General features: G+C 40.2%; 1 protein-coding gene across 20 annotated transcripts in view; it reads left to right on the top strand.

The window, feature by feature from the left end:
• The window catches only part of TRIM9 (tripartite motif containing 9), a 117,436-nt gene that overhangs the window by 41,109 nt on the left and 55,812 nt on the right, over window positions 1-20,515 (top strand). The gene's annotated exons all lie outside the window — the stretch shown is intronic.

Below are 20,515 nucleotides of genomic sequence, written 5' to 3'. Positions count from 1 at the left end.
GGGATTGAACCTACATCTCCTACATCTCCTGCAATGCAGCGGATTCTTTACTGGCTGAGCCATGAGGGAAAGTGAAAGTTAAAGTCACTCAGTCACCTCCAAGTCTTTGTGACCCCATGGACTAAACAGTCCATGGAATTCTCCAAGCCAGAACACTGGAGTGATTAGCGTTTCCCTTCTTCAGGGGATCTTCCCAACCCAGGGATCGAACCCAGGTCTCCTGCATTACAGGTGGATTCTTTACCAGCTGAGCTACAAGGGAACCCCAAGAATACTGGAGCAGGTAGCCTATCCCTTCTCCAGTGGATCTTCCAGACCCAGAAATCAAATTGGGATCTCCTGCATTGCAGGTAGATAATAAAGTGATGTGACCGCCAAACCCAAACTCTCAACACTTAGAGATTTATAGCCAATGATGTCTGTATCTGGAGGCAAAAATGAGGGTTGAAGAGGAATCTGCTTAAGTAATAGACTCTGAGTGCATAGTGACAGTAGCTAAACTGAATTAGAGAATCTTGGCAACCTCTGTGCCTACATCAAAACTCTCCTTTGAAAACAAGGACTCGTATCAATTTAAGAGTGATGAGATGTCAGATTGTGCTGCTTCAGGTAACGGAATCACTGTCTCCTTCCCATTCAAAATCAAACCCATAGGGATTAAACACAAATTAAATGTTGCTAATAACAACAATAGCTAAAACACTAAGGGACTGGGCTGTTGATCAAATTTAATTCCCCTGAGAAGAGAAATTCCAGCAGACACACAACAGGGAGTAAAAAGGTTTTAAAGAGTCTTTATTAACTAAAAAGCAATTCTTAATCTTTCTTATAAACCTTGGCCCTTTTGTTATTTGCAAAGGGTCTCCTCAAGTGTTAGAAAGTTGGCAATTTGCTTTACAACATTTATAGGTCTTTTTTCCACCTAATGATTTGGAGGAAATATATGTTGAGAGAATTAATTTAATGACACGCCAGATAAAGTATTAGTAGAATTCAGTAGCTGGATCATTATGCCTGTTGTATGAAAAGTATGGATTGTTTGATTGCTCCATCTTTTCTTCAGCGATCCTACATTTACACTTTACTAAAGTCCAAGTTTAGTATGATTTAGCTATTTGCACTATACTCCTCTGCTAATTACACCCACACTGGCAAGTTAGGTGACTGCATCTTTTCCTGGGTGTTTTGTGTAAGAATCTCAACCTCGATGTGCAGCAGAGGCCTGCCAGGTAAGCCCTGCCTGCCTTCACCTCACCCACGCCAAATTCTTCTTCACTACTTGCTCCAGAGCAGTGGTTTGGCTGAATCGCAGCTCCTCTGAGTGGCTCTGAGGAGGCCATGGAGGGAAGGAATGTGAGTAATGGAGAGAAAGGAAAGGAGCAACAGCAAGGGAGAGGGACATTAAGGAGAAACTGAGTAAGAGAGATGAGGTGAAGAGGTAGGAAGAAGGAGAAAAGATAGATATAATGTTCAGAGACAAAGAGGGTTTCCTGTAGTTATCTGGTTATGATAATAGTTATTGAAACTGGTAAATCAGAGCCTATCATTTCCTTACTAAAAACTCTCCAATGACTTTCCATCAGGCTTAGAACTAAATCCAGGCTCTTTGCGATGACCTACAAAGCCCTACATGATCTAGCCCTTACTGACACCCCTTAGTGACTAAAAACAATTCATCATCTCTTGCAGTTTCTATGGGTCAGGAATCAGGAGTGGCTTGGCTTGGTGATTCTGGCTCAGGGTCTCTCGTGAGGTTGCGGTCACATGTTAGCTGATGTCAAAGTCATCTGAAGGCTTGTGCAGGTTTGGAGAATGCTATCCCAGGAGGCTTACTCATATGACTGGTTGTTTGCAGGAAGCCTCTCAGCATCAGCTTCTCAAAGTGGTCTGGGCTTCCTCACAGCCTGGCAGGTGAGTTCCTATGGTGATTATCCATGGAGAGAGCAAGGGAGGAAAAGGGAGAGAGAGATTGGAAACCACACAGAAGGAAGCTTTATCCTCTTTATGACCTAGCCTTGGAAGGTATATAAGTTCCCTCTGTCATACTCCAGTGACTGGGACAATCCCAAGACCCTCTCCAACTCTAAGGAGAGCGAACATAGACCACCTCTCTTGGTGGGTCACACTGTTAGAAGTACATCTAGGAAGAGACAAATATATAGACATGGCCATCTTTGGAAAATACTGTCTTCTGTGGGGAGAATTTCCTGTGATTATAATAACTATTTTATGTAATTGATAAGGAATATCAATTTGTCTAATGGCTTTCCATCAGTTACTTTCAAGAATTCCTTACTTTTAAAGCCTTATGTGACCGAGCCCTTCCCTGTGAACCCCTCTCCAACCCCCACACTCATCTTTTTGCCACTTCTCAAACCTACTAAGCACATTCCCTCTGCATGGATCAGTTTTCTCCGAGATAGTCACCTGATTTGCTTTCGTGTTTTATTCAGGTTTCTACTGAAAGAGCACCTTCTGAGAAAGGCTCTCCCTGTGAGTCCTCACTGCTTGCCCATGGACAAACTCACTTTCTCTCTGTCCTCGCTACCTCACTTTGTTTTTCTTCAAGGCTCTTGTCACCACCTGACATCATGGGTAGAGAGATAGATGGATAGCTGGGTGGATGGATAGATGGGTAGAAAGAGATGGAGACCATCAGTTCAGTTCAGTTCAGTCGCTCAGTCGTGTCCGACTCTTTGGGACCCCATGGACTGCAGCACACCAGGCCTCCCTGTCCATCACCAACTCCTGGAGTTTTACCCAAACTCATCTCCATTGAGTCAGTGATGCCATCCAACCATCTCACCCTCTATCCTCCCCTTCTCCTCCCACCCCCAATCTTTCCCAGCATCAGGGTCTTTTCAAATGAGTTAGCTCTTCGCATCAGGTGGCCAAAGTACTGGAGTTTCACCTCCAACATCAGTCCTTCCAACGAACACTCAGGACTGATCTCCTTTAGGCTGGACTGGTTGGATCTCCTTGCAGTCCAAGGGGCTCTCAGGAGTCTTCTCCAACACCACAGTTCAAAAGCATCAATTCTTCTGCACTCAGCTTTCTTTATAGTCCAACTCTCACATCCATACATGACCACCAGAAAAACCATAGCCTTGACTAGATGGACCATATATATAATGTCATATATTAGATACAGATATAGAGCTTTGCTCTTTTGCTCTCAGCAGTATATGAATTCTATGAGGGCAGTAACTCATTTTGTTCACCAGCTGTCTCCAATAGACAGAACAGTGTCTACCCTAGAGTAAGTGCTACTCTGTGTATGTGTGTGTTGAATGAGCAAATGAAAAAAACAAAGGGATATTACCTCTTCCTGAAGGCCGTTCCCAAGTTGTTCTGACCAGTGTTGGCAGCACTGTAATGCGCGTGTCTGGGAAGATTAGGAAGGGCAGGACTCCACAACATGAATACCTGCTAACCGCTAAGTCACAATGAGACCCAGTATAATCAATCTTTTCAATCTTGATGAAAGAATAAGAAGAGCTGACTCATTTGAAAAGACCCTGATGCTGGGAAAGATTGAGGGCAGGAGGAGAAGGGGACAACAGAGGATGAGATGGTTGGATGGCATCACCGACTCGATGCACATGGGTTTGGGTGGACTCCAGGAGTTGGTGATGGACAGGGAGGCCTGGCGTGCTGCGGTTCATGGGGTCGCAAAGCATCAAACACGACTGAGTGACTGAACTGAACTGAACTTAGGGTTTTCTATATCATGTCATCTGCAAATGGAAACAGTTTTACTACTTTAAATTTGAATAACTTCTATTTCTTTTTCTTACCTAACTGCTCTGGCTGGGACTTCCTATACAATGTTGAATAAAAGTGGTAAGAATGGGCATCTTTGTCTTATTTCTTGTCTTAGAGGAAAAGCTTTCAGTTTTGCACTGTTGAGTATGATATTAACTGTGTGTTTGCCATAATGGCCCTTATTATGTTGATGCACGTTCCCTCTATACTTACTTTGTTGAGAGTTTTTAATCATAAAACGATGTTGAATTTTGTCCATTGCTTTTTACGCATCTAGTGAGATGATCATATGACTTTTATACTTCATCTAATCAATGTAGTGTATCACAATGTTTATCTTGAGGATGTTGAACAATCTTTGTATCCCTGGAATAAATCCCTTTTGATAATAGTGAAAAAAAAAAAAAAAAAAAAAAAAAGAATAAGAAAAGCCTATCATAGTACTTAGCTAAACTAGGTAGAGTTTGGTGTGATTTGTGAATTCAAGAGTCCAGCCCAGCCCTTCTTTGCCTTTGTTGGTTGATGGTGCCAAAATCAATAATCCTTGAGGCTTTCTGAAATAGTGGAGCATTGCCTTAATAATGATATATCAAACAGTTAAAACTTAAGGGTAAATAGGATTCTGTAATGGATTTAAAAGAATTTTTTTTTTTTGGCTATGCTGGTCTGCCGGGTCTGCTGTCATTGCAGTGCAGGGGCTTCTTACTGCAGTAGCTCCTTTTGTCGCAGAGCTCAGGCTCCAGCACGTGTAAGCTTCAGCCGTTGCAGCGCGCAGGCTTGGTAGTTGTGGCTGGCGAGTCCCAGTGCGCAGGTCTGGTCGTTGTTGCCCATGGGCCTAGTCGCCTCACTGCATGTGGGATCTTCATGGACCAGGGATTGAACCTGTATCCCCTGAATTGGCAGGCAGATTCTCAACCACTGGACCACCAGGGAAATCTTATAATGGATTTTAAAGGACAGCTTGCCTTACATATTACTGGGTTCAAGAGAAATTGTACTGCTAAGGAGATGAGACTTCAGACCTTTTCTGAAAGCCAGCAGAATAAAATCAAGAAATGCCTATGCTTACTCATTTAAGAAATTTAGCAACAACATGAGCAGTGATGGCTCTGCTTCTACAGAAAGCAGAGAAAAACATCAAGACATCTCTGGAACACGCCTCCTAACTGCTGTGCTACAGCCATGCTGAGCAACTCACAGTTCCCAATCAAACCAGGCCGTCTTACCCCTCCACGGCCCTGCTTGCTGGGAATGCTACACTCTTGAGCTTTTACCTCCTGGTGCTCTCTTAACCCACACCTGCCACAGGAGAACCAAGCGCTGCATTCTGTTAAGTCCATGGTACACCGCTCACAGCACCATAACATTTTTTGGCATTTATGTAAGTTTGCATGCCTGCCCCCTGTCCTAGGGGCTACCCTGGTGTCCAAGCTGGCAAAGAATCCACCTGCAATGTGGGAGACCTGGGTTCAATCCCTGAGTTGGGAAGATCCTCTGGAGAAGGGACTGACTACTGACTCCAGTATTCTGGCCTGGAGAATTCCATGAACTATATAGTCCATGGGGTTGCAAAGACTCGAACACGACTGAGTGACTTTCACTTCACTTCACTGCCACTATCCTAGATCACCAGCTTCTCCAGGGCAGAGTCTGGGGTCATGTTGGTGTTTGTGTCCTTACTAAATACTCAATGACCTTGACATAGGACACACTGAATAGAAGGATTTGATGGATGGACAGGCAGACAGACTAATGTGTGAACTGTCTTATCAGTGCTCTGTTGAGAAGATCGCTTAAAAATATGGGGGGAGACACGCTCAGCACCCCGCTATGATTCTCACTGGGGAAGAGCACTAGTGACTCTCTTCCTGGGCTATCACAGTGCACATGACCCCTGTCCGTAAAGTCTGTGAGCTGAGAATTCTCAGGACAGGCGTGGTATCCAACCTGACCTCTGCAGTCAAACATTCACACGGCAGGGACAGCCTATGTGATGATCCTTCTGTAAGTTGCCAGACATCCAGTTGAACCCTGAAAAGCTCTTAATGTGCAATGACTGGGGAATCCAACTCGGCAGAGCTAGATATTCACTGTGCTAATATTATGAAATGACAGTTCCCTCCCTCTTCCAAATCTCCTTCAAGGATCTCCCTGTGGCCCACTCTAACTGGACGTCCAGGGAAGGGAATTCTAGAGAATGTCATTCTACCTTCCTTGACACATTTCAGAGCCACCACCTCTTCTCAGTTTCATTCTACAAGCAGAGAACTGAAAAGCAGTCATAGAAGTAGTTGGAGTTCTACTAATTCTGTATGCACATCTAATACAAACAGATAAAAGGTATAAATCTTAATATTTGCTTTCCTGCCCAAATTTTGCATAAAACTGCTATAGATGGAATTGGCCAAGAAAGCTTATGAGTTAACAAGCATTTCAGCATGGCCCCAGATGGTCTGGTGTTTTGATTCTAGCTTGTTCTCTATCTTTTCTCCACAAGGCTTTACCTTTCTCTTCTCTCCATTGGCCCCACCATTCTCTGCCTTCCCCTCTTGGATACCCCTGGCATCAGTTTGATGTCTCTGCTGTGCTCTGCCCATGAAACCACATTTTCTTTTCTTTCTTTTTTTTTTTTTTTTTGAGACCACATTTTCTACTCCATCTGATTTCTTTCTTCCCCAATACCTCTCCTCTCTCCATACTTAAATCTATTAGCCATCAGCCTACTGGAGTTCTGTCATTTTAAATATATAACTGGAAATAGGCAGAAGATGATATTCTATATAGAAGACATTAAGAAGACAATTCCCATAAAACTGATTTTTTATGGGACATTCTGTAATGACATTCTGAATTCTTTCTGTACTGAGACATAAAGAATCTTATCTTCATTAAGTCCTAAGACCAGGTATGTGATATCAATTAAAAGGCAGTGGGTTTGAGTCCCAGCCCATGGGTTCAAGTCCCAAGCTGAGTTCTGGCTGGGTTCAAGTCCCACCTGAGGTGTGCAGTCTCAGGAGTGTGTGTGCTTAGTCACTAAGTTGTGTCCAACTCTTTGGGACCCCAAGGACTGCAGCCCACCAAGCTCCTCTGTCCATGGGATTTCCTAGGCAAGAATACTGGAGTGGGTTGCCACGCCCTCCTCCAGGGGATCTTCCCAACTCAGGGATTGAATCTGTATCTCCTGTGTCTCCTGCTTTGCAGGTAGGTTCTTTACCGCTGAGCCACCTGGGAAATCTTAAGTAATCACATTCTTAGAAATTCAGAGATAGAAACGTTATAGGAGATATAATGCATGCATGTTGGGACCTCATATCAGCAAGTTAAGCCATTAACCTTATTAACAATGAGCTAAATGTTTTGTGCCAGGAATATATAGGTGTGATATTTACATAATTAAAAGTGGCAGAGGAGGAGGCTAGTCCTGTGTTCACCCCGAGAAGGTTAAAGCCAGGTCTAGAAGAAGCAGGCAGGACTGTAGCAGAGCAGTCTCAGCTCCTGGGAAAGGTTCAAGATGAAGGGACATCAGTTCCTCCATCTGTACCTGCCTTAGGAACAGGCCTCCAAAGGCCTCAGAGAGCTGCACTCACCCTAAGGAGGAAGTTGTCCAATGGGAGGGGTGGGAGGAGAGAAATTTTATCCTATAAAGATCATTTTAGGTTTGCCTTTGTGGCCAAGCACATCTGTAAAACTAATTTCAAGGTCCCTTTTGCTCACCAAAATTATTCCCGCTTTTCTCAACATTACCAAAAATTTCCTTAACTACAAATCTTTCATTTGACAACCAGAAATAAAAGATTTAAAATGGAAATCTTTAGTTTAGATAAAATTTTAATGTGAATGAATTTCAATGAAAGGATAATGGGGTATTTGGCCTATCACTCTCAAGGATCAGACTGGTGTCTAATCCTTCCTGGCTTTCAGAGGAGAAAGGAGAAGTTGTGGCATCAGGGGGTAGGCTAGGGGGACCAGGAAGATGCACAACACATAGAGGCAGACTTTACCAGATTTAGCCATCACTGTCTTCTGCTGGGTGGGGACAGTGACAAGGTGGGGCACTGAGGAGTTGCTATAGGATACTTTCAATGGCGCTTAGCCCGCTTAGCATCGTGCATCACAGGCTGGGGAGAGAGGGGTTGATTAAGCTATCAAATTCTCACTCTGCAGAGGATTCTCATCACAGTCTTGAACAATCAGCAGCCTTATTCAAAGCCACATACCCATTCCCTCTTCAGTTCTATGCTGAGGACACCACCTCATTCCAACAGAACTTGCTGCTCCAGCAGTAAGTCCCTTTGTTCAGAAGGAAATGTGGCTTAGCAGGCTCAGGAATGAAATTCACTTTGTTAATTATATACTGCCTCCCCCATGGCTCAGCAGGTAAAGAATCCTCCTGCAACAGGAGACATGAGTTCTATCCCTAGGTCAGGATAGTCCCCTGGAGGAGGAAAATGGCAACGCACTCCAGTAGTCTTGGCTGAAAAATCCCTTGGACAGAGGAGCCTGAGGGTCACAAAGAATCAGACAAGACTGAGCAACTAATGAGATTGATAATAATTTTTTCTTACAGATCAGAATTAACCATTATGATTTATATAAACGTTATTAGGAAATATGTTTATAAAACCTTATTTGAAACACATAACGTCATGTTAAGTATTGAAATGAAAATTAAAAACCTAAGAATGTTTCTTTACATTTCTAATATATATAATAAGTAATATATTTAAGTTATTTTTAATTGATAAAATGATATTACTAAGAAGGGGAAACCATGGTAAAAGAGAAAAGCGTATTCTTAGACAAAAGCAGCACCTAATTTTAACAGAGAAATAGATAAGAAGCAATTAAATTCATATTATACTTAAGAACAGCTCTGGAAATCTCTTCTTTTCAAGGAACTAATAGTTTCTGGGAAAAAAAGGAAAGACATTTAGGGGTGAACACTTGTCATTTGCTGTGAGGTGCTCTCAAATCTGTTCCCTCTACCTCAGATGAAAACATCATTGAAATTCACAGGAGGGCCAGGCTGTGCAGCCCACACTTGGCGGGTACAGAATGGAGCAAACTGCAGCTCTGAATAGGTTTTTCCGTGCACGTTGCTCTGTCTGTGTGATGCCAGTGGCAGATTCAGCAGTCACCTCACATAACCCACCCTTGCTCGCCCAAGCTTTTAACTGCTTTTAACAGGCTTTTCTTTGGAAATGATTGCACAGTTATTTAGTCATTTATAAAATCAACCAATTCCCATAGTGAGATTTATTTCTGTGGGAGTCAAATCTTAGATTCTAACTAGCAGAGCAAAAATCTGTTGTCATGGAAACCATTCCCATTTCACTAGGCTGGAGCTTCAATTCACTTGCCTGGAGATGGATTGACAAAGATGCCGAGGAAAAGGGTGAAAAGAAATCAGACATGGCTTAAATCTATTTTTCTGAACAGTATTGATGATCACTATTGATTTTACTTTGGATGGAAAACTGACCTATACTGGATCCTAACAAACCTTTCAGTACTGGGGGGAAACAACCAAAGTATGTTTTAGAAGCTATTTAAGATAGCCCAAAGAGTTTCTCTCTTGCCAATGACGAGGATCATTTATTAGACCAGTAAGATTGTGTTTTATTTGTTCCAGAATAACTGAAGCCATAGTAGTTATATTAAGGGTAATTCAATTTCTTTATATTTAAGCTTTATAAGTTAAATGTTAAGATTGTCAGAGAAGTAATATGTGGATTTGTCATCAAAATGAAAGGATCGTGTGCATCTCAAACTCATAGTCAAACCAAGCATGTCTGTTCACAAGTTCTTATTCCCACAAACTTATGGCATCATAAGTTGACCATAAAGAACATGTGTATTTCAAGCTTTACGGTACTTGTGCCTTCCTAAAAAGATAGAACATTTCTGAGTGTTGGTGGAGATACCAACAGAGATGGTGTAAGCCATTCCATTTTTTGCTCCATAGCCCGTCATTCCTGCTCCCTGTAAGAAATTACCACATTTCAGATTAGGCACACGTTTCGTCTTAAAGGACCTTCAACCAGACACATCTTTTTATTTTTTACTGAAGTACAGTTGTGTTAATTTGTGCTATACAGCAAAGTGATTCAATTATACATATATATATGTTCCTTTTTACAGTCTTTTCCATTATGATTTATCAGAGGAACTATCAAAATTTAGTTCCCTGTGCTATACAGTAGGACCTTACTATCAAACCAGATACATCTTTTAAATTAAAGTGGCACCATTGTGAGTGGAATACACACCAGAGTTAGTGGATGCCATGTGACTAGATTTCAGGTGCTGCTGGGTATCTGCAACAGAAGAGAAGTGACAACATGGTCAGAGGCAAGGCTGAGAGATGACAGTCTTCATCCAAGGCAGCAACAGCTCCCAATATCAAGTATTACAGAAAATTGAGTGAAATATTTTTAGTAGTCAGTTATAAGATTCTTGAGGATTTGATAGGTGTCTATTTAAATTCAGAGATTCAGTTGAAAAAACACTAAATTTTTTTTAGGAAAAAAATGTTATCCCACATCATGGGGTCTTAGTAAACAGATTAATTATATACAAGATGTATTTATCCTTGGGGAAAAAATTCATTTTAAAATAAAAAGCATAAAATATCTCCAGTAAAATATACAAACCTTAAATTTATAGCTCAATGAATTTTTTATATTTATTTATATTTATATTTATAAATTTTACACCTATTAATATATATGTGTGTGTGTGTATATATATATCTAGCACCCAGATCAAGATATAAAACATAGTCTTCCCTTAAAGAATTTCACAAAATACTTTTCTAATCTTCCTACCTACCAAGGTCACCATTTTCCTGACTTCCATCATCATAGATTAGTTCTTTCTGTTCTTGAACTTTGCGTAAATAACAATATGTATCTTTTTGTCTCACTTCTTTTAATCAACATAATGTTTTAAAACTCATTTATGTTTCATGTATATCATTAGCTTGAATGTATTCATTGCTAAGCAGTGTTCTATTGTATGAATATACAGAATTTATTTATCCATGTTACTGTTGATAGACATTTGGGCAGTTTCCAACTTGAGGCTGTTATAAATAAAGCTGCTATGAACATTTGTATCGAAGTTTTTTTGTGGACATATGCTGTCATGTCGGGTAGCTGTATATTTAACTTTCCTAGAAAGCATCGGTTTTCCCAGGTGGTTTTGCCATTGTAACTCTCAATAGCATGTGTGAGGCTCCATCCTCACCAGCACCTAGTTTTGTCATTCCAGTGGATGTGCAGTGGTCTCTCCTTGTGCACCCTTTTTTCTAAAGAAGCTTTTTAAAGAAGCTGTGTTAATATCTGCCTCAATGTTGTCATGGGGTCCTATGGTCAGAATAAAAATTCAGATATTGTGATTAACATTTCCCAACCTCCCAATGACCCTACTGGGAAATGTAGATTTTCCAAGATAAGTAAAAGTTCAGGGGCACTGAGACTTCAGGGTACTTATAAACTGATGATCGTAACGGGTTGAAGTAGAAAGGTACACCTGATTCTTCTATAGTCACAACTCTCTCATTGACTGTAGCCCAGAAGATCCTCTACTTTTTAGGCCTTGTGTGATTAGGCTGGTTCAGCAAGATAATCTAGAATGATCTCTTAGAATCAAGATCCGAAACCTTAATCCCATCTGCTGAGTTCTTTTTGTGAGATAAGATAACCCAGGTTTCAAGGATTTGGGTGTGGACATTTAGGGAGCCATGATTCTGCCTACAACATCAAGAAATAGGATTGATATCCACAGATTGAACCAGCTCACCTGGAATCTGGTGGCTGAGCCCTGCTCTCAGCGACACTACGAGGCACAGGTACTCCCCTGGAGTGAACATTCCCCAATGCTGCTCAGTGGTATAGATGACACAGTGTGGCTTTTATTCCTCCCAAAGGGTCACAAAGGCTGAGGGGTAGATGGGAATGCCACCAGCTGTATTAGTTTACCAGTAACGTTTAAAGGAAACTTGTGACTTCAACCTCATTTATAGGTTTGCTTAGCTTAGCTATTCTTTGATGTTGTACCAAAAAAAAAAAAAACTTTTAAAAAGAGATAGAGACTGCTGTATCCTCCCATGCAACTCGTAATACTAGCAAAAAAAGACACTGAAATCGAATGTTCAGAACATAAGAACAGCTGCCCAAGCCATCCTTACTATAAGCACTTATGTGCAAAAAAAGCCTTTTCTTTCTTTTATGGTCTGGCTACCACTGTGACTTACCTTTGAAAGTGTATCAGAGATGGAAAAGATTCTATTCTGGGTCTAGGAGGTCAGGATAGGGAGAAGGGAAAAAATGTTGCTGGTTTTCCAAGTTCCATCTAAGAATAATATTTCTAGTAGGAACCTTGTTAAAACGAGTATTATTAGGGTTTCCTAACTCTTCCAAATAATCATATTTTTAAATGTAATATATTTTCATAAACTATATCTCCTTAATATCTATATAATTTATAAATTCAGTTTCAATTATCAGTTTCATCCAAGGGGTTTTAGAATGGCATTTCTTAATTTATGAGAGATACATTAAGCGAAGCATTTGGGGGACTGTAGTAGGAAAGGTGAATCAAAGTTATTAGTTAATTTTGACTCAGTAATGGACAAATATAGGTTGACATGTGATGACAAGATGGGAAGGTAACATGGAAAAGCACAGCAAACCATCCAAAGTAATTGGTGAGTGGGATTAAGATATTAAAAGAAATGTGATAAAACCACAAATTTTTTAAAAAGGAAAAATACATTATAACAAACAGAAATATAAATAATGTTGGTGGAATAAAGCCAACTATATCAATGAATACAATAAATGTAAATAGCTCAAATTTCCCAATGACAGTGAAAAAAAAATTAGATTGAGTTAAAAACCAATATAGTTTTTTTTTTAATTTTATTTTTAAACTTTACAATATTGTATTAGTTTTGCCAAATATTGAAATGAATCCGCCACAGGTATACCTGTGTTCCCCATCCTGAACCCTCTTCCCTCCTCCCTCCCCATACCCTCCCTCTGGGTCATCCCAGTGCACCAGCCCCAAGCATCTAGTATCGTGCATCGAACCTGGACTGGTGACTCGTTTCATACATGATAGTATACATGTTTCAATGCCATTCTCCCAAATCTCCCCACCCTCTCCCTCTCCCACAGAGTCCATAAGACTGATCTATACATCAGTGTCTCTTTTGCTGTCTCGTACACAGACATCTTTCTAAATTCCATATATATGCATTAGTATACTGTATTGGTGTTTTTCTTTCTGGCTTACTTCACTCTGTATAATAGGCTCCAGTTTCATCCACCTCATTAGAACTGATTCAAATGTATTCTTTTTAATGGCTGAGTAATATAGTTTTGAAATAAAAGAAGAGCAAAGTTGTATGAGAGAGAGGAGGGTATAAATATAGCAATATCAGATGAAATGGAATTCAAGATCAAAAGAACTAAGTGAAACATGGAAGGATAAGCTCTAATGTTAAAAGGTATAAATATGATTTAACAAACAACAGAGCCACAAATACAGAAAGCAATACTAAAGGAGAACGGGATCAAAGACAATCTTTGTGGGAAATTTGATTACCTGTTTGTTTTAGAATATTGTAAGTCAAGTAGACAAATAACAAAAATTTAGGATATCTGAATAATGCAATTAACAAGTTAAATTGTTTATAAATATGTTGCAAATTTTTATATTATACACATCATTTTTGTATTATATATATTCTCTCCCACAAAAAGAGAATATATTCTTCTCTTATGCTCATTGCCTGTTTACCAGAAGCTATCATGTACTTGTATCTGTCCACAAAATAATAATTATACATGTAAAACAGTAGAGATCTTATGAATCAGACATTCTGACCATAATCTACTCAAGTTATTAATAACAATCTATGATTTCACTTCCTATTCAATGGACCACCTGAATTTTCCAGATCACTGTCCAGTTGGATCCCTAAGGCTTTATAGGTAAGCAAATACGTGCAGTGAGGCCAGCCTTGCCTAGTCATCAGCAATGGAAAGAAACTAGTTTATGTAATACATACTTAGGTAGCACCCCATAGGTTAGGACCTCTACTAAGGGCTTCACAAATAATACCGGTGGGAATTTACACCTTAAGTAGGAAAATATCAATAAGAAGCTTTTTAAGGAAAAAAAAAAAAAACTCACCCATCCATCCTGGTAATTTTTAAATGCAGATTAAAAAAATGAGATTCCATTATTTGCCTACCAGATTACAAAGGTAAATACAAATTATATATTTGGAGTGAGATATATAGGCAAGAATATCTGCCTATATATCACCTTCAGCAGGAATGTAAGTTAGATGATTATATAAAGGGACATTTTGATAAAATGACTTTTAAAACTCTCTAGGAAAGTTTGCAGATCAAGCAGTTTCACTTTTGGAAATGGGGATAATCAAGAATGTATTCACATATTTCCTGCATGAATTTCATTTAGCCCTTTGCAACAAGATGGAAACAAACTAAGTATGCTAAAATAGGAGATTCTTTAAATAAATTGTGATGTACCTACACCCTGGGTTATCCTACAGTTTATCAGTGAATAGCACAGATTCTGGCTGCAGGCTTCCTAGGTTTGAATCCCTGCTCTGCTTCTTAGCAACTTTATGACATTGGACAATTAACCTCCCTTGCCTTCATTCTCTCACCTATAAAAAATATGAATAATAATAGTATCTACCTTTGCTGGGCTGTTTTGTTAAAAAAGATGAGTTAAGATGTATAAAGCTTTACCTGCCATGTAGTAAATGTTACCAAAGTGTTTTGTGTTTTTTAGCGATTAGCGTGACTAATAGCAGCAGCTATTAGTCAGATATGCAGTAGACTACTTAGTCAGATGCAAAAATATTTATATCATATTAAATGAAAAGGACAGATTTCAAGATATCAGTGAGTATATGACCTGATGTCCATTTTGTTGATATACACTGTATGGAGACATACATATTTGATTATGAGAGTATAAAATTTTAAAAGATAAATATCAAGAGTTTATTATCAAGGCTATTAATAAGTAGTGTGTCTCTGGTGACTGAAGTTTTCCTTTTCTTCTTCTAAGTCTCTTAATTTTCTGATTTTTCTTTTTTTCTTATTTTTGTGAAATGAACATGTTCTGCCTTTAAAATAAGGTGGGAAAAGCTATTTCTTAAATAAAAGTCTTACTCTTGCCAAGAAACTTGAAAGAATAAGTCATTCCTCTTTTGAGCACCTAACAATTCAGTCTCTGAAAAGCACAAAGCATTTCTATATGAAAAATAGTTTAGTGGTTTTTTTTTTTTTACCTTTTCATATATATTTCTAAGACCATGTTTTAAACTGTTTAGTGAAAAGTCCTTATTGTAGAACTGAGAGTTTCTATCTGGAACATTTAAATACTATTAAGAACTGACAACTTATAGATCTCGATGTGTTTTGCTTCAGCTGTTCCCTGGTGGTATCAGACAAAGCAGAATGCTGTAACACCACTTGGAAGAACACAGCAGAACAGAGTGAATGTGAAGACAGCTGGGGGATCCATACAGCTTTCCAGAAAAGGGCTCAGAGTCTGCTGTTTGGGGCCCTAGAATTTACCTAGGAGAAAAGGCAACACACACACAAAGGAGAGCTGTCCTATAATCTATCTCCAGGATGTAAAATCCAATATTTGCACAAAGACTTAGCCCAAGGAAGGCATATTTTTGATCCTCGGGTGTAAATACCTAGTAACTGCCTGACAACACGCCTGTGGCGGGTTAGAGTATCCACAGAAAGGCGTGCTCAGCCGTGAGCAGAGTGGTGTTGACCTTCCAGCCTGTGTGCCTGCCACTTGATTAAAGTTTCAAGCCTTCAGTCACAGTAGTTGCTGCATGAATTCTTTCACAGCTTCCAGCACTCTAAGCAAAAACCATAGAGATGTGGCAAATCAATTTCCACCAAGAAACTATGAACACTGGGGTGAGGCAACAGTTTATTTTGCTCTGCTCTGAGGCAAAAAATGGCTCCTCTATTTCATTGCTGAAAAAACCTGCCATGTTGATTTGCATCTCCATTTTGAGAGTTTTCTGTCTAAGATGGAGAAATATTTGAAGTTTGGTGGATAGAGTCCGTGTAGATTATCTCTGAAATTCAAACTCCGGCCAGAACTGGCTGAGTCTTGCTAGGAAAGCAGACGCTTTTCATTTTCCCTTATAAGTGAAAAGGCTACACTTCTGTTGTTAGTCGTTAGAATATTCTAGTCTTCCTCTGCTTCATTAGAAAGCCTATGGGAGAGAACCTTTAAATGTAATATTATTAAGATCAGAATGGTGGTATTTGCAATGCAGTGCCAGTTCCTTGAAGGAGGGATTTTGTCTCCTTTATCATCATTTTCCTGGCATGAATCACTGTGACTGGTCCATGGTAAAATGGGAGGTTGATTAAATTAAAATCATGAATGGAAAATTATAATTGCTATCTGTATTAGTTAGTTTTGCTGCAATAACAAACAAGTCCCCAAATCTCAGTGGCTTATAAACCAAAGGTTGATTTCTTGCTCATATTATATCATGGGAAATAGTCTCAAGTTCCATTCTACATGTCTTCTTTCTAAGGCCCCCAGCCACCATATGGGATGTGCCCTGTGGCATTCTGACCTGGCTCATAACAGCCCCAGCTCTAAAGAGTTGATGATGCACATCTCTCCCCAGCTCTGTTCAGTGATGCCATGTTGGTGACCTAAAATCAACTATGTATATGAACCATGGGTATTGGCAGACACTACAAATCAAAATTCTTTTGTTGTTTTTGTTTGATGAGGGCCAGTTCATCAGTGTACCCCTGGGTCTGTGTGACAAAGAGGAAGAGGAAAAAAGCTGGCAGAAATTCACAAGGCCTCTTCAGGTTAACGTAAATCACATGGCCAAGGGTGACAGTAAGGCAGGGACACATGCAGGACACATGCTCCATCTACAGGAGGTCCTCCAAGGCCCATGGCAAGGATGCGCAGGGAACAAACAACTGTGGATGCTACAATATACCCGGCTGTCTGGATAACTGTAATTGGCCAAACCCCAAACTGGGACATGTGACATGACTAAGTATTTTAATGACTTATGTATGTGTATTTTAACATAATTCTCATTGTAAAAACTTACTACTTATTAAATGCTTACAATATGCCACGTGTTGTATAGAACTTTATATAGTACATAAGTCTCACCAATCTCCCCCATCCTATGATACGGATACTGCTATTAACCACATATTGCAGATGAAGAAACTGAAGGCTAGAAAATTGTTTATCAGATGGGATGCCCTGGACACAGATTCGGAGAGTTGAATAGCGATGGTTAGTTGCTCAGTGGTCTCCATAGATCCATCTACAAGGAAGTGAGATGGCCAGAACTGAGCAGAGGGAGGAGTTGACCTGCAGGGCCTCAGCCAATTCCTGCAGGGAGTTCTGGAGCAGGGATGACCTTTCGGGATTGTTCTCAAATCAAGGCAAGAGGGTCCCAGCCAGTCTCCAATCATGGAGTTCTGGCTCTTCCATATGTGAGTAGCAAAACCCTAACTCAGGAGTATCTAGACCTCTGAGCCTCTGCAAACTGGCAGGGGAGTGATTGGAGTTGAATAGGACATCTGTTAAAAGCACTCATCAAGATCCCTGGTATCTAAGAAATGACCAATATGTTAACAACATTTGAGTTTCTTGTTTTTACTTTTTAATTATATAATATCAATAATATAGTAAGACTCAAAAATCAGTATTCTTCAAGAAGAATTGTTATTTTCTGGGAGGGAGTACTTTCCTTCAGAATAGCATTGCATTGATCCTCATTTTTGTGTTTTGTGTTGACCTTGGTACCCAGGAAGCAGGAGGCTGGGCCACAGTCTGCAGCAGGGTGTACTACGTCGGAGGTGCCCAGGGAAGGAGTAAGGTTGTTTTGGGGGCCACCAAGCTGCCTTTGTGTGTTTGCCACCTCACCTATTTTGTATGATTCTTGATTGACTCTTTGTGACCCATCTCGTGCCTGTAGTTTCAGATCCTAGACAGCTAGGATCTGAAGTTTCCTTTCATTTGTTCTAATTTGTCTCCATCCAGTATTCATAGTATTAATAAACTGAGGGGGGAAATTACATGAATAATGTTCACAGCAGGAAAAGGAAAGAAGACGTGGTTTTCTGTCTGGGAAAGCTTGGCAGCTGGGCACATGCACTGAATTCATTACCTGTTTCCTGAGCCTAAGTGATTGTGGTCCTGAGACGTGCTCCACAGGGGCTCCCAGGTTGAGCTCCAATCTCTTTTAACATATACTCCTTTGGGAGGCTAGGCTAGCCAGTCAGAGAAGAAGTTGGAAGGGGAAAGCAGGAGAGAAGGAGGGAAGGGGTGGAGTTCTTTGTTTCTCTCTTCCAAGCTCAGAACAACTTGCCATCTTTCTGGGCGATCTTGGTTCTTCCAAGCATGCTCAGAGCTCTGGACTGGAAATCTGTCAGTGCTTCTTTGGCTACATCATTTTCCCACTCCTATTCACTTTCTGATCATGATACCTTTTCAGTAAATCAGAAAACAAATATCCAAGACACCAGAATGTTATTGCTTAGGCATTACAGATAGCTTCTGATGGCTACATATACAGCCAAAAACACACACTAAATATTTGCATCTTCTGTGTTCTGGTATAAATTTACAGGGCTGCTCTGTGGTCCTGAGTACAGAACATCTCTGTTAGCATAGAGCAGGAATTTAAATGCTCCTGAGAAACAAAATAAATAAATAATGTTCTTTTACATCAGATGTGGCTTATAAACATGATCAAAAGACTGTCCTATAAAAGCAATACACATATAAATCCTTAGAAGAAGAGCATTTTCTAGTGATAAATAGTTTCCAGGATTTTTCGTTGTCTTTTGCTCCATTTCTACAGGGTGGCAAAGCTAGAGAAAAGTTTCTAGATATTTATCTTATAATGCAGATCAAATACCAGAACAATCATTAACCAGGAAGAAGGCCTGAATATAGACACAAAGGGAGGAAATCTGAGTTTTGCAGTTTACGTACTGCTTTGCTATATAAAATCCAGGGAGTAGGTGAGGCCAGCACTCTTTGTCTACTATAGTATAATTTTGTACTATAGTATAATTTTTTTCTAAATATGTACCCGCACCTGATCAACAATTCTTATTGGGCATCAGGTCTAACTTATATTATACAGATGGCTTGAATTACAAGGCTGGACTATAAGAAACCAGGTGGCTCTAATTTTGTGTAGTTGAATGAATTTGACTTCTCTACTCAAACCTCCAAATGTGATAACTAAGGCATAGGTTACAATAAAGGGAGAAGAAAACTGTGGTAGCCCAGCAAACTCTGACTCATTCAGGAAAAGAGGGAATATGAATTCTAAAGTCACAGTAACATTATGTCTCCTTTAGAACATGATTGTCATTCTATTGCCCTCTGTTCCAAATGAAACTCTCTTCATCCCTTGGGCTCCTGAAGTTCTTGAGAAGAAAATTTTTACCCCAAGTTATAGTGTAGCTGGGGCCTCCCTGGTAGCTCTACTGGTAAAGAATCCATCTGCAGTGCAGGAGACCCCAGTTCGATTCCTGGGTCAGGAAAATCCCCTGGAGAAGGGATAGCCACTCCAGTATTCGTGGGCTTCCCTGGTAGCTCAGATGATAAAAGAATCAGCTTGCAGTGCAGGAGACCAGGATTCAATCCCTGGGTTGGGAAGATCCTTGGAGGAGGGCATGGCAACCCAGTCCAGTATTCTTGCCTGGAGAATCCCCATGGACAGAGGAGTCTGGCGGGCTACAGTCCATGGGGTTGCAAAGAGTCAGACATGACTAAACACAGCACAGCACATTGTGCAGCTGAGACCTAATATTCAATTACTGAGTAGCCCTTTCAGCAACTGTAAGCTCACTTTGTTCCTTTTCTTCCTAGGCTGTCTTGGTTTAGACTCCTAGAGTCTGAGTACCTCAATCAAAGTACAAGCAATGAAGGGTATCCTCCAACAGATCCTGTTCCAGGAATCTGCCCTGCAAATCCCACCCTAGTCAGTCCACAGAGGGTTATGGGCAGGAAGGAACAAATGAATAAGAGTTAATAACAGCCATCATTTATTAAGCATGCACCATGTCCCAGCAGGGTTCTGGGCTTATATACAGTACCTCATGCAATGCCCACAGCACCAAAAACCATAGTATTCTTATTTATGGATGAGGTAGAGCTATGTGTGAGATATGAACAGCCAGTCACTGGCACCATTTATGAGTTTGAAGTGGTTTCCCTTACCATGATTCTTTGTTAGCAGGAGCCGTCAAATTGATGAATGTAATCAGCCCTCACGATAATCCAACCACTAAACATTATTTTTCCCACTTTTTCCATTGGAGTAACTCTGACAGAGGTCACTTCCTCAAGGTCATGCTTAGGGAAGGACAGTATCTGAACCCTTCTGAAGCCTGTGCTCTCCCACCCCACAGTGACATGCAGCATGCACATTTTTAAAGAGATTCAATGACTGACTTCCTATTTAGTCATGCACATATAAGCAAAAAACCACCACATGACCAAGAAATACAATTTTAAGATTCCACCCTTTTACTAAAAAGATGAGTGGATAATGCATCGTGTTAGCAAGGAGGAGAAAAGGCATTAGTTTTCAAAGAAGGTGATGTGGGGAAAGGAGTTTGCAATTTCCAGGAGGGATGTTGCCCCAGCTGCTAGG

The sequence above is a fragment of the Bubalus kerabau genome, chromosome 10, assembly GCF_029407905.1.
Source record: "Bubalus kerabau isolate K-KA32 ecotype Philippines breed swamp buffalo chromosome 10, PCC_UOA_SB_1v2, whole genome shotgun sequence".
NCBI lineage: Eukaryota > Metazoa > Chordata > Mammalia > Artiodactyla > Bovidae > Bubalus > Bubalus kerabau.
Note: the sequence above shows the minus strand (reverse complement) of the source record. Positions and strands in the feature narration are given on the sequence as shown.